The sequence below is a fragment of the Anastrepha ludens genome, chromosome 6 (assembly GCF_028408465.1).
Source record: "Anastrepha ludens isolate Willacy chromosome 6, idAnaLude1.1, whole genome shotgun sequence".
Classification (NCBI taxonomy): domain Eukaryota; kingdom Metazoa; phylum Arthropoda; class Insecta; order Diptera; family Tephritidae; genus Anastrepha; species Anastrepha ludens.
Window position 1 is genome coordinate 123,096,861 of NC_071502.1, and position 12,865 is coordinate 123,109,725.

At 35.9% G+C, this 12,865-nt stretch overlaps 1 protein-coding gene across 3 annotated transcripts in view; it reads left to right on the forward strand.

The window, feature by feature from the left end:
• Positions 1-5,036: 5,036 nt before the first annotated feature.
• LOC128868944 (KN motif and ankyrin repeat domain-containing protein 1) overlaps positions 5,037-12,865 on the forward strand; it is a 96,797-nt gene continuing 88,968 nt past the window's right edge. The window contains exon 1 of one of the 3 annotated variants that reach the window (XM_054111584.1): positions 5,037-5,728. The gene's annotated coding sequence lies outside the window, so the exon portion shown is untranslated. The other 2 variants (XM_054111586.1, XM_054111585.1) reach the window with 2 other exon arrangements.

Sequence of the window (12,865 nt, forward strand, 5' to 3'; positions counted from 1 at the left end):
ATCCATGATACTAGTATCTTCCCTTGACCTTTGAATCAAGGCATGTAACCCCTCTTTTCCTTCGATCTAGTCCTACCAAAAAAGTTAATTTCCTGATAGTTAATTTTCATCGATTGTTTCTTTTTCATTCTTCAAAAACACAGCCGTCAGTTTCGGCTTTTCCAAATGATTGCTAGAGCTCCCGAAAGTCACTGCTCATGTCTACTACCTATTAAATATATTTACGCACTGTATTCATTTTTAAGTATGTTTAGAAGAATATCTTCGATTGCCTCCCTTGCTGTGTTGCGTGCAACATGTTTCATTTGCCACTTATTCCACCAGATTAATGTCTGCATAGTTGCCCTTTCACCTAAACACAATCACACAATCAAGGAGTAAAGCTATAAAGGAAGTGAAAGTAAGTGTGACAAGGGCCACAGAATCTGCAACACAGTGCATCTGGGTAATGGCTAAAAGCAGAAGAAGAAACAACAGCAATAGCAGCTTGGGCCTAACGAAGCTGCAACGCCATGTTAACTTGGCTAACAACTATGTCAAACATCGACACCAACAACAATTCTGCGTACAAGTCGCTGATACAACTAATGATATTCAGCGTATGGCTGCTGCCATATTTCATTTCTAAGTTGTCGTTGCTACTGCTACTGCGTAGCAATTATAAACATCACAAAAGTGCTGCATACACGTAAAGAAAAACTTTCAAAAATAAAAATGTGCAAAAATAATAGTTAGTCACTGCCGATAATCATAATAAAAAAATAGAAACGATTCGCATGCCTCGGCCGCATGCTCAACCAACTATCTTCTGTGCATCATGAGCTTGCATGTATGTACGATATGTATGCGCGTGTACATATGTATATCGAATACCGGCAACTTGACCTACACTCACGCGGCGGGTTAATTGCCGCTACATTCAAGCACTGCGCTAGTGTATCACTGCCAAGCAGCGCGGTACAATGTGCGAAATTCTTTTGGCTTCCTGTTTATGCAACAATAACAACAAAAGGTTTACGTTTTATGGCTGTCTTAGCGACGCAACGTCAGCGTTGGTGGTTAGCTGAAATTGCGCTTTAAAATCTTCTCCCGGACGCTCTTTATTTTCGTTGCTTTTTTTGTTTTGTGGTTGTACGTTGAGCTTTAGTTGCTTCGCTTTTTCACATTTTCTGCCATAAAATTTTAACAAATTGCCAATTCGTGTCGTAGTTATAAACGCGCCGCCACTACAGCCGCCGCCACACAAATTGTTGTGGGCGTGTAGCTGGCTGCATGGCTGGCGGTTGGATACTTGTTCCAACAAAGATACGTGCATATATGTGTGTGCATATGTAATACATGTTTTTTCTGATTTGGCTTCATCTGTCTTAGCCATTTGTGCAGATGACGAGCTTGTACTCTCATTTGGCCTCCGGACGCGCAAAGCTTCAAAAGTTCTAAGAAAACTATATTTCTTCTGTCCAATAGCAGTGAGTTCTTGCAGGCATATGTATGTTTATAAAGGGTGATCGATTGGTTGATTTAATTTAAAAAACTAAGGAAACAACGTTCAACATATTTCTATTATTTTTTTAAGAGCAAATCATCCGATTAATTGTGGAATATATTCGCGAAGATATGATATGGAGTTTCTGCTAATTTCTAAGGACGAAATGGATGCAAGTGTCAAAATTGTCATCTAAAGCATAGTATGAACTCCATCTCGTATCGCTGTCGAACCAGTCAACCGGGTCAGCCTAACCCTGACCTAAAGCATATTACTAAGTTCATGTTTCACGTGAAATAGAAATCCACACATTTTGCTTAGACGTGAAATATGCGTGAAATTTCGTAGGCATCTCACGGCGAAATAGTACTCAGTTTATGCTGTGAAAACATCGAGCAATATGCCAGCAACTAGTTTCGCACCTGTTTAAAACTAACATATCATTTGACAGTGATTTAAAAAGAAACCAGCTGGTGCGCCACCCTTCACTGGTATTGTATATAAATGCACGTATGTATGTATGTAGTACATTGTGGAACTTATTGGAGGCATATTGAAAACTTGACGTATAAATCGTGATCTCTTAATTTGATTCAACTGAATTGAAATTACAATGGAATGGAGTTTGTTTTAAAGCCTGCAGCAAATTAGATAAAATTATTTACTAAAAAATCAGTACTATTGTTCTGTTTTACATGCACCTAAAAAACAAACAAAAAAGTATTGTGCCTCGCAAAAAAAAAAAACAAAAATCAAATATATTTAGAAGGAATCTCACTTGACTGAATTTCATTGTCGACTGTCTTTATTTTCACTTGGACTCTATACACGTTTTCGCATAATTCCTTTAATTTGATATAATAAAGAACAATTACGTTTTTGCTCTTTTTTACTGCGGAGACAGAAGGCATGATTTCTTCGTCTCCTTTATTAGTTTACTACAAATGTTTCAGTGAAAAATTTTTATGAGTGAAAATTTGTTGTATGCCCAAGAAAAAAGTGTGCTTGGCTCAGCTATGATAATTCGAATATTTATCTGTTTGAATTTCCTGGTATTTCGAGGTATTTGCCTAAACAATCTTCAACCAATCTTTCTTTTCAATTCACTTAGTCCCTTTTCTTGTTCTGCATCATGTACGTGCATATTTTCATTTACTCGGTGCTACCTACAGAAAATCATTGAGTGGCTCACATCAAATGTTTACCAAAATCGACCACCAAAAGAGCGCAAATGGAGCAACTGACCAACTGGCCACAGGAGAACAACACAACATTTGCGCACAACGCTGACAACTCGACTGATTTATGAACTTAAGTAGTTTACTTGACTTGACTTGGCGCGCTTCTACACGCCACCTTCGGGCCAAATTAACACAGAAATACAAGCAAACAAAAAAACAAACAAACCAAGTGAGTGAATGTCTGAGTGCCTCAAAAATGCTGATGCATCCTTATCATCTCGAAATTGTATGCATTGCATCCTTTCACTTTGCGCTAAGCAAACACAAACACAAAGACAAAATAAAACACATATACAAATACATGTATCCCAACAGGCAATGAGTGCAGGGAAAAAATTTGAAGCAATTTCAGAAGACAAAATGTTGGAGGCAGCAACAAGAAAAGTGATTGTTTTATGTCGTTGTAAATTTAAATTGCTCAGCAGAACTGTTGCGCATGCGGCTTGAACCAAATCGGTTTGTGTGCATTGCAAGAACATTAAGAGAAATTGTATTGAAAAAAGAGCAATTAAAAAATGAAAACAAAACGTCTGGGCACATTTAATTGAACCCTTTGCTCGTCTGTCCGTTGGTCCCAAAGTATTGCATTCCACTGCATATTCGCAGTTCTATGCGCAGCTGCCACATCGGCAGCGTTTGACCAGAAAAATTAAAGAAAAGAAGAATTGAAAAAAGGCGTTTATTTAAATGGGCACGTACTGCACCTTGTGCCCTGCATCGTACAGCAACGCCTCCAATACTGTATCGCTCACAATTTTTCTTTTTTTTGTTGATATATTTTTTCTGACTTTTAGTTTCGATATCACTTCTGACTGGCTTTTTGCCAGTTGATGAACGATGTCTGCACTCAGCATACTCATGACCTTCTCCCTGCATGCGTTCGTCACCCTGTGGCGTAGTTTGAAGCGAAAAGTTGAACCGCTCACCTGCGCCTCAGGCTACTACAGCAGTGACGCTGTTGATGTCGACGACGAGACGACGATAGTGATGAAAAGAATTCCGTCTAGGGAGGTAGTTTTTTTTGTTATTGATTTTACTTCATGGTATCAGCATTTATTCCTTAGCCATTTAATCTAGCCAAACCTGAGCTGAGTTAGTATCCTTGAAATCCAACGGAGAATATCCCTTGCTAACACTTAGGGCTTAGTAGGCAATGGAGTATTGAGTCCTATCCTCTCTCGACGAACAAAACTAACACTCGACAAGTCTCTCATCATGCCCGTTCTAACGCATGGTTTGCACGATGATAATATCCAAAGATTGGAGTGTTCGAGAGAAAGATTCTGTGGAAAAATTTTGGACCTTTACACGTTGGCAATGGCGAATATCGCCAGCGTTGGAACCATGAACTGTATGAGCTTTACGACGACAGAGACATAGCGTAGTGAATGAGCATCCAGCGTCTACGTTTTCTGGGTCTCGTCGTCCGAATGGATACAAACGTCTCGGCTCTGAAAATATTCAATACTGTAATAATGCATACTTCTTGTTTTACCCATGCTTGAGAGAAATTTCGGTTCAAGTATTTTAGTAAGCCATTAACTGCTATACAGATGTCTGTTGATGTTCATCTCCTTCACAGTTTTCGCTAAAATTGAACCTATAATTGGCAGCTATTGACTTTATTTGTTTGTAAGCTACATGCAGTAAGGGTTCACTACCCACTGTGAACATTAAACCCCTACAGTTTCGTTTTTGACAGAGGTGCCATAAAAACACTTTTTTTTGTGCGAAAAGAATCATCTAGAAGTGAGGCTAGGCCTAAATGTCATTCAACGATGTCTGCTTCATGCTATTAGTACTAATAATTGGTTATAAACCACTCTTTACTCTGAATCTCATTAGTAACACTATGCACAATGCAGATTTCGCAACATGTTGCCATCAACATTGCGTCTAGCAACATTTCTCAATATGCTGAGAGAGAGAGAGAGGACAAGAATTTGAATTGCTAAATAAATAAAAAACCTACTCAAACACACTTTATTTATTAGATGCCGGTTGTCGTGTAGGCGCATTACAGTTTATGGTAGAGCACAACAGCAACAAAAATTAAGGTAACAAGAATTACGCACAAACTACAGGTAAATATTAAGAAGTCACCTTCACCAAACCAGCACCAATTCGAGCAAAACAAACACAATCATTTCAACTGCTGTGCGTATACATACATATGTGTGTATCCATACACGTATACATATGTGTGTATATGCATGAGCAAGCGGCAACACAAATGCGCAGAAATACAGCATAGCGCCTATAATAGTTGAGACTTTTGTTTACCTTAGCGAGGGGGCGCGTTCATTGCTTCAGTCAGTGATGAGCCGTCGTGAGTATTGTAGTTAGATTTAAATGAACGCAGCGCCGGAGTTACATGTGAAAGTATCTTACTATCAACGAGTGCTAATTTAAAGCGGGCGCGGTTAAAGAGATTGAACTGCAGATACACACGCACATACGAATATAAAAAAGTATGCGCAAAAGTAGTACTCGGCAGTAAAGAAAGGCTGGTGTTTGTTGTGGTTTTTTGGTTTTCATTGATTTGAAATGGGTGCATCAGAACATTGTGGTTCGACCAATTGAAAATCAGTAAAAAGGAGTTAATTTTGATTTATTTTTGTTACTTTGTTTTGTTGTTTAATCATGGTAGCTAAACTTGTTCATGTGCGTGCGTCGAGAATGAGTACAAAAAGCAACAAAACATAAATCACCACCAATTCATTATTTCAATTCTTGTTCCTTTAATTACGCATTTGTTGCAAGTCATTGCTTTGTTTTTATCGTCATTGCGTGCTTCGCGTGTATCTAAACATCGCATTTATTGCCACTCTCCGGCGATGGCAGCTGTGTTGTGTATCTTGCTTTTAGATCTCAGCTGCCACTACGGCTAGCAAAAACAACAGTCGCAGTCGCGACGACAATAGCGCTTCAAAGCATCACCAATAACTGCAACTACAACTGGTTGGAGTGGAGTTGAAGGTGGCAGCTGTTGCATACACCGGTACGTTGTTCAACACAAATAGTCTGTTCGCACGCGTCGCGCTTGCAACAACGTTCTAAACGGGAAATTTTAACGAACAAAAGAAAAATGTTCGTCAAAAAGTTCGAATTAAATAAAATGTAAAATAATTAACTAATGTAGTTTTTGGAAATAAAAATTACGTAAATAAAATGGTTTTATACCGAAACTTCCAAGAGGTGTAAGTGATTTAAATGTGGATTTGTTAAAATTACAAAAGAAAAAAAATTAAGTAGAGAGCGGAAAAGCGGTTAACCTTTCTAAAATAATGGAAGAACATCGAAAATTTACTTGAAACATTTTGAAATTCAAAAGATGTTTAGTGATGCACCTTTATTTGCCTCTATTCGAATGAATCTCAAAACAGAAAAAAAAAGTTTTATTAAACTCACTTCTTGTATTCCCGAAGGACTTAAAAAATCCAAAAAAATGTTTCTATTTTAATTGAAATTGCTTTGATATGAGCCTTAAAAAATTAATAATTGAAAAATTGTTTTATGTTTTACTGTATTTGTAGTTGTTTAAAAAATATAAAAAAATATTGACACCATTTTCTTTTATTTCCCAAAGACTTAAAAAAATTCTAAAAAATGTGTTTTACGTTTATTGCAATTGATATTATAAAACAAAATTTCAAAATTGAAAAAGCCAAGAATTTAGCAGATTTGTTTTTATTCCCCAAAAACTCAAAAAAGTGCTTAATTTTTATTGTGATTTCTTGCAATATTGACTAGAAAAAAACTATAAATTAAGAAAATATTTTTGCTTTTATTCCCCAAAGACTTAGAAAAAAATCCTGAAAAATGGATTTCATGTTTATTGCAATTGATTTGTTATGTTTGTCATACAAAAATTTGGCAATTAAAAAAAAAGTTTAGCAGAAATGCTTTCATTCCCCAAAGGCGTTAAAATAAAAAAAGTGCTTAATTCATTTGAAAAAACATTATAAATTAAGAAACCATTTTATTTAACACAGTTTTGCTTTTATTCTTACATATGTTTATTTCAATTGCTTTGATATACATACATATATGTATATCTGCCTTCAAAATATATGCATACATGTATGGACATACATATACATACGCATATGTACCTCAGATAACTTCATTTTGTTAATATTCAAGAATTCATAAAAATTATAAATTTTTATTTCACATAAACAAAAGTTTTCTGCTACAAAATCAAACTTAAAATGTGCGTCAAAACTCAAAATAGATAGCAAAAAAAAAGACAAAAAAAGCAAATAATAATCTTAAAATATGCTTTTAGTGTGTTATAGCTTCTTTCTGTAAAAGCGCAGTGTGTGCAACGCCCGGTTTTTCGGCTGTGGGAAAAATATTTTTTCGATAGAATTCGGTTCTTTTTAATTTTTATTTTTGTCAAAGCCATTTCGAGACAGTTAACGCACCTGCCTAATGATTTTTGTTGCCACATATGTGCATTTGGCTATGTGTGTGTGCGTGTGAGCTGACTGTTTTCTATTTTCCAAAATAGACAACTTTTGATTTAGCTTCGTTGTTGTTGTTGCGACACTTAAAATGCAATTTATCTGCAGCCAGCTAAGACTAATGAAAATGTTTAATTGCAACAAAAGTAAAGTGCGTGCGTGTGTAAAGTGGCAGTGGCTGCTGCTGCCGCTGTTACAGTTGTTGTTGTCAATATTATTTTTTGCCGAGTACCTCCAGGCACTGCTACTAGACCGATTTCGCTTATTTGAGTTCTTTGTGAAGTTACTCTTGTGAAATTCTTTTTTATTTTTAATTTTGAAATTTTTAGAAGTACAATTGAACTTATCGTTTTTTATTTTTAATTTTTCAAAATTATTAATTTTCATGTGCTAGACACATCTATTACATTTCCAATTTCTGTTTATGCAAGTGTTGCTGATATCGTCTGTAGTGTGCTAATTTTTTTTTCGCCAAAAAACAAAACGTTTATTTTTATTTTCATTATTCTGCGGTCGATTTTTTCATTTTTTGTTTGAATGTATTGTTCAATTGCTGTTTTTTTAATTATTGTTCCATAAAATCAGGTTACTTTTCGTTAATTAGTTTCTGTGGTTTCAGCTGCTAATTCTGTTTGTAGGGAATTAATAGACTACTCTTTATTTGTTGTTTTTTTTTTTTTTTCTATTTCCCTTTTTAAATTACAATCTGTTAAATTTTAACAATAAGTAATTATTTTAAAGTAGTATTGGAATTCTTTGTTCTCTAACCAATGCTAGATAAACATTCAATTTTGCTTCAGATTATGCTACATTATATTATTTTCTGTGTTATAATTATTATTATTATTAATTATTATTATTATTATTTATTATTATTATTATTTATTATTATTATTATTTTTGTTTTTCTTTATTGTTTTGTTAAATTGTGAGTTCTGTTGGAGTTAATCGTTTTAATCTTCGTTTTCCCGCTTTCTCCGATTGTGGTAGTTTGCGCATTTGTTCATTTTGATGATTTGTTAGTCGTTTTATATGCTTGATGCTGTATTTTCTAATTGTGTCATCTATTGTGTCGATATTGAGGTCGCTGTGGATCACGTCGTTTGGTATATACCAGCCTTCTTTTGTTATTGTTCGAAGTATTTTAGATTGCGTCCTTTGAATTATTTTGATATTGGTTTTTTTTGGTGTGCCCCAGATTTCATTGCCATATTTCCAAATGGGTGAGATTATAGATTTATATATCACTACTTTGTTGTTAAGGCTTAGTTTTGAATTTTTAGCCAACAGCCAATATAATTGTCTGAACTTGTTTTTGATTTCATTTCGTTTGTTTTGTATATGTCGTTTCCAATTTAGTTTTTCATCTATAGTAATGCCAAGGTACTTTGCACTAGGAAGGATTTTTATTTCATTGTTTTTTATTGTTAATTTATGTTTCTTAGGCTTTTTGTTTGTATATATTACTTGTACCGTTTTATCTTTGTTGACTTCTATTCCCCAATTATCGAACCATGATGCGGTGTTATTTATTGTTTGTTGAAGAATGTCAGTCGCGTTTTTTTCTATTTTATCCGATGCCATTAAAACCGTGTCATCCGCGAATGTGGCTATCATGCAATTTTTTGTGGTTGGGATGGGTATATCTGCTGTAAATATCAGGTACAATAGAGGCCCGAGGACACTACCTTGGGGTACACCTGCTGTCATTTGCATCATGCTTGAGCATTCGTCTTCGAACTTTATAAAAAAATGTCGGTTTTCCAGATAACTTTTGAGAATGGTGAAGTGATTCCGTGGTAATATTTGGCTGAGCTTATGTAGTAGTCCTTTATGCCAAACCCTGTCAAAAGCTTTTGCAATATCCAGGTAGACAGCTATGCAGAACCTTTCATTTTCCATATCATTTAATATTTTGTTTATAACTCTGTGGACTTGTTGCACAGTTGAATGCTGTCGTCTAAATCCAAATTGATGGCTTGGTATTATATTTTTTTCTATCAGAATTTTGTCTAATCTGGCAAAGAGTATTTTTTCAAACACTTTTGAAAGAATGGGCAAGAGACTGATAGGGCGATATGATGTCATTTTTGATGCACTTTTACCTGGTTTGGGGATTGCCGTTATTTGTGCAACTTTCCAGAGGCGTGGGAAGCATTGTGTCCTTAATATGCTGTTGAATATTTGTCGTATATATGTAATTTCTACATCAGGTAGTTCTTTTAGTATATTACCATTTATTAGATCGAAGCCCGGTGCTTTTTTACTGTTCAGATTTTTCAAATGATATCTGATTTCTGCTGAGGTTGTCATTTTCATTCTCTTTTCTGGGTTACTCGTATTTACATTTTGTTCAATGTGCTGGTTGTCTTTTTCGTTTGAGAATATTGTTTTAAAGTGTTCAGCTAGTGTGTTTGCCTTCTCTTTATTGGTCTTTGCCCAAGTTCCGTGATGTGTTTTGATGGGAGGTTTATGTGGAACTGCTTTGACTAAGTTTTTAGTTGCTTTCCATAGGGAATAATTGTTAACTGCCGTGGCCCCCAAGTTATGTATGTAATTCTCAAGCTTTTTATCCTGGTGTTGTTTTAATAATGTTTTTAATTCGGTTGTTGATTTGTTAAGTTTTGCCTTATCTTCGGGATGTTTAGTAATTTGCCACTTTTTACGGAGTTTCCTTTTTTGTTAAATTTTTTGTTTGATATGTATTGGAATAGACTCTTTTTGTTGAATTTTTATATTTGGTGTCGAAAGGGTGAGGGCTTTGATGATGGAATCGTTGAAAAAAGCTATTGCTGAGTCAATCTCGTTTTCCGTTTTCAATGAAATGTTTATAGTCAATTGTGCTTCCACACTTTGTCGGAAATAATTCCAGTCTGTTTTATTATTATACAGTCCTCTAAAAGTTTGTTGGTGCAGAGATCCAAGAATTGTCATTAGAAGTGGGGAATGATCCGATGATAGCTCCAAACATAGCTCACCATTAAATATGGGATTGTGGAATATTTTTAACAATACATAAATCAATTAAATCTGGTTGTTTTCTGATATCTGTAGGCCAGTACGTCGGCTCTCCGGTGCTTATGAAGTGTCCATTATTTTCTCTTATAGCGTCTAGTAATTTTCGGCCTTTCGAAGTTGTTAACCTTGATCCCCAAATAGAATTTTTTGCATTGTAGTCACCTCCAGCGACATATCGACTTCCTAGTCCGTTTAAATATTCCAGGTATTGATCTTTTGTGTTATTGAATTTTGGCGGACAGTATACTGCTGATATTGTTATTGGTCCATTTGAGCTATTTATTGAAACTGTCGTTGCTTGTATGTTATTTTTTCTATAACCATCAAGTTCGTGGTATTTAATTGTTTTTTTGATGATTATTGCAGTTCCTCCGTGAGCCTTGTAGTGTATGTTGTAATTGGGTATATTTACAAAAGTTTTATGAGTTGCGTGAGTCTCGGATATTAGCATAATATCAATTGCTTTGTCTAGAATAAAAGTCTTGAGTTTTAGTTCGTGGCGCGTAAGTCCGTTTGCGTTCCAAATTGCTATTTTTATTTTACTTAGTGCGACCATCTAGCTTCGATACCAGTATGCTTATCATGGTCATCATGGTGGCCATTTGTGTTATCAATTGTTTCATCATAGTTTTAAGTTCAGTTAAATCATCTATACTTGATGTGGTACTATTAGGGTTGTTAAATTCGTTTGTTGATGTTTTCGTTGATGCTGCTTGTGCATAAGAAACGCCTGGTATAAGGGTTTGATTTGTATTAGTGCCGAGATTTTCCTGCTGATGTTCATTATTGCCTTGTTCTTGTGCGGCGTGAATTTCTTTTTTGCGTAGTGTCGGATATCTTTGTACTTGGAGTTTTTTGTAGATTTCGCAGCCTCTATAATTAGCTGTATGGTTTTCGCCACAATGAGCACATTTAATTTGGTCTGTTTCCGCTTTGTTCTTAATTTTACACATATTTGTCTTGTGTTTAATAGGTCTATTTATAAGTTCGTGCGGTTTTACAACAGATGGCGTAACTTGATTATTATTCCATCGATCCACATTTCCAAACATTCATTGGAGAGCTACTGTCGTAAGGCACAAACGTCAGTATAAGTTTTTTATTTGAAGCGTAAACAACAATATTTTTACCACACTTGAAAATGTCGAATTTCGTGCCAAATAATGTGTTTTTGCGGGGAATTCTTCTTCATTATTTTAATATGAAGAAAAAAGCAGCCGAAAGTCATCGTATCTTGGTGGAAGTTTATGGTGAGCATGCTCTATCTGAGCGAACGTGCCAGAAGTGGTTTGCACGCTTTAAAAGTGGTGATTTTGGCTTGGAAGACGAAGAACGCGAGGGTGCGCCGCCAAAGTTCATGGATACCGAATTGGAGGAATTGCTCGATCAAGATCCGGCTCAAACGCAAGAAGAGGTTGCAAAAACTTTGGGAGTTGATCAATCAACCATTTCCAAACGTTTAAAAGCCATGGGAATGATCCGAAAGGTAGGCCATTGGGTGCCGTATGAATTGAAGCCAAGAGACGTTGAACGCCGTTTTATGGCATGCGAACAACTGCTTCAACGGCACAAAAGAAAGGGTTTTTTGCATCGAATTGTGACTGGCGATGAAAAGTGGGTCCATTACGACAATCCAAAACGTCGGGCAACGTATGGATACCCTGGCCATGCTTCAACATCGACGTCGGCGCAGAATATTCATGGCCTGAAGGTTATGCTGTGTATCTGGTGGGACCAGCTGGGTGTTGTGTATTATGAGCTACTGAAACCGAATGAAACGATTACGGGGGATGTCTACCGACGACAATTGATGCGTTTGAGCCGAGCACTGCGAGAAAAACGGCCGCAATACGCCGATAGACACGACAAAGTTATTTTGCAACATGACAATGCTCGGCCACATGTTGCACAAGTGGTCAAAACATACTTAGAAACGCTCAAATGGGATGTCCTACCCCACCCGCCGTATAGTCCAGACCTTGCGCCATCCGATTACTATCTCTTCCGATCGATGCAACATGGCCTGGCTGACCAGCACTTCCGTAATTACGATGAAGTCAAAAAATGGATCGATTCGTGGATTGCGGCAAAACCGACCGAATTTTTCACAAAGGGAATCCGTGAATTGCCAGAAAGATGGGAAAAAGTAGTAGTAAGCGATGGACAATATTTTGAATATTAAATTTGTAACCATTTTACGTCAATAAAGTTTCAAATTTCGAAAAAAACCGCACGAACTTATTCATAGTCCTATTACCAGCACATTTAAAGCAGACTGGATCTACCATACAGTAGTTTTTTGTATGTCCGTATCTCTAACAGTTTGTACATTGAGGAATTGTTCTTTTTTGACGTGGTGGCTCAAAACTAATTTTACAGTGGAGTAGATGAGTTATACTGTATATGTCTTTATTGTTTTCATTTAATTTTAATTCAATTGAAAATAGTGACAGAGGTTGTTTTATTCCCGAAACGTTTTTAATTTGTACGTTGTGAATATTTGTTGTTTCATGACCTAGTTCAAAAAGTTCATTTTTTATGTCTTCGATAGGAGTGGAGTGATGCATCTGTCGTAAAAATACTCTAAACCCTTGTTGCTCTTTTGGTCTAAATGTATACAATTTTGTTTTTTTTTTGTTTTAGTAAGTCTA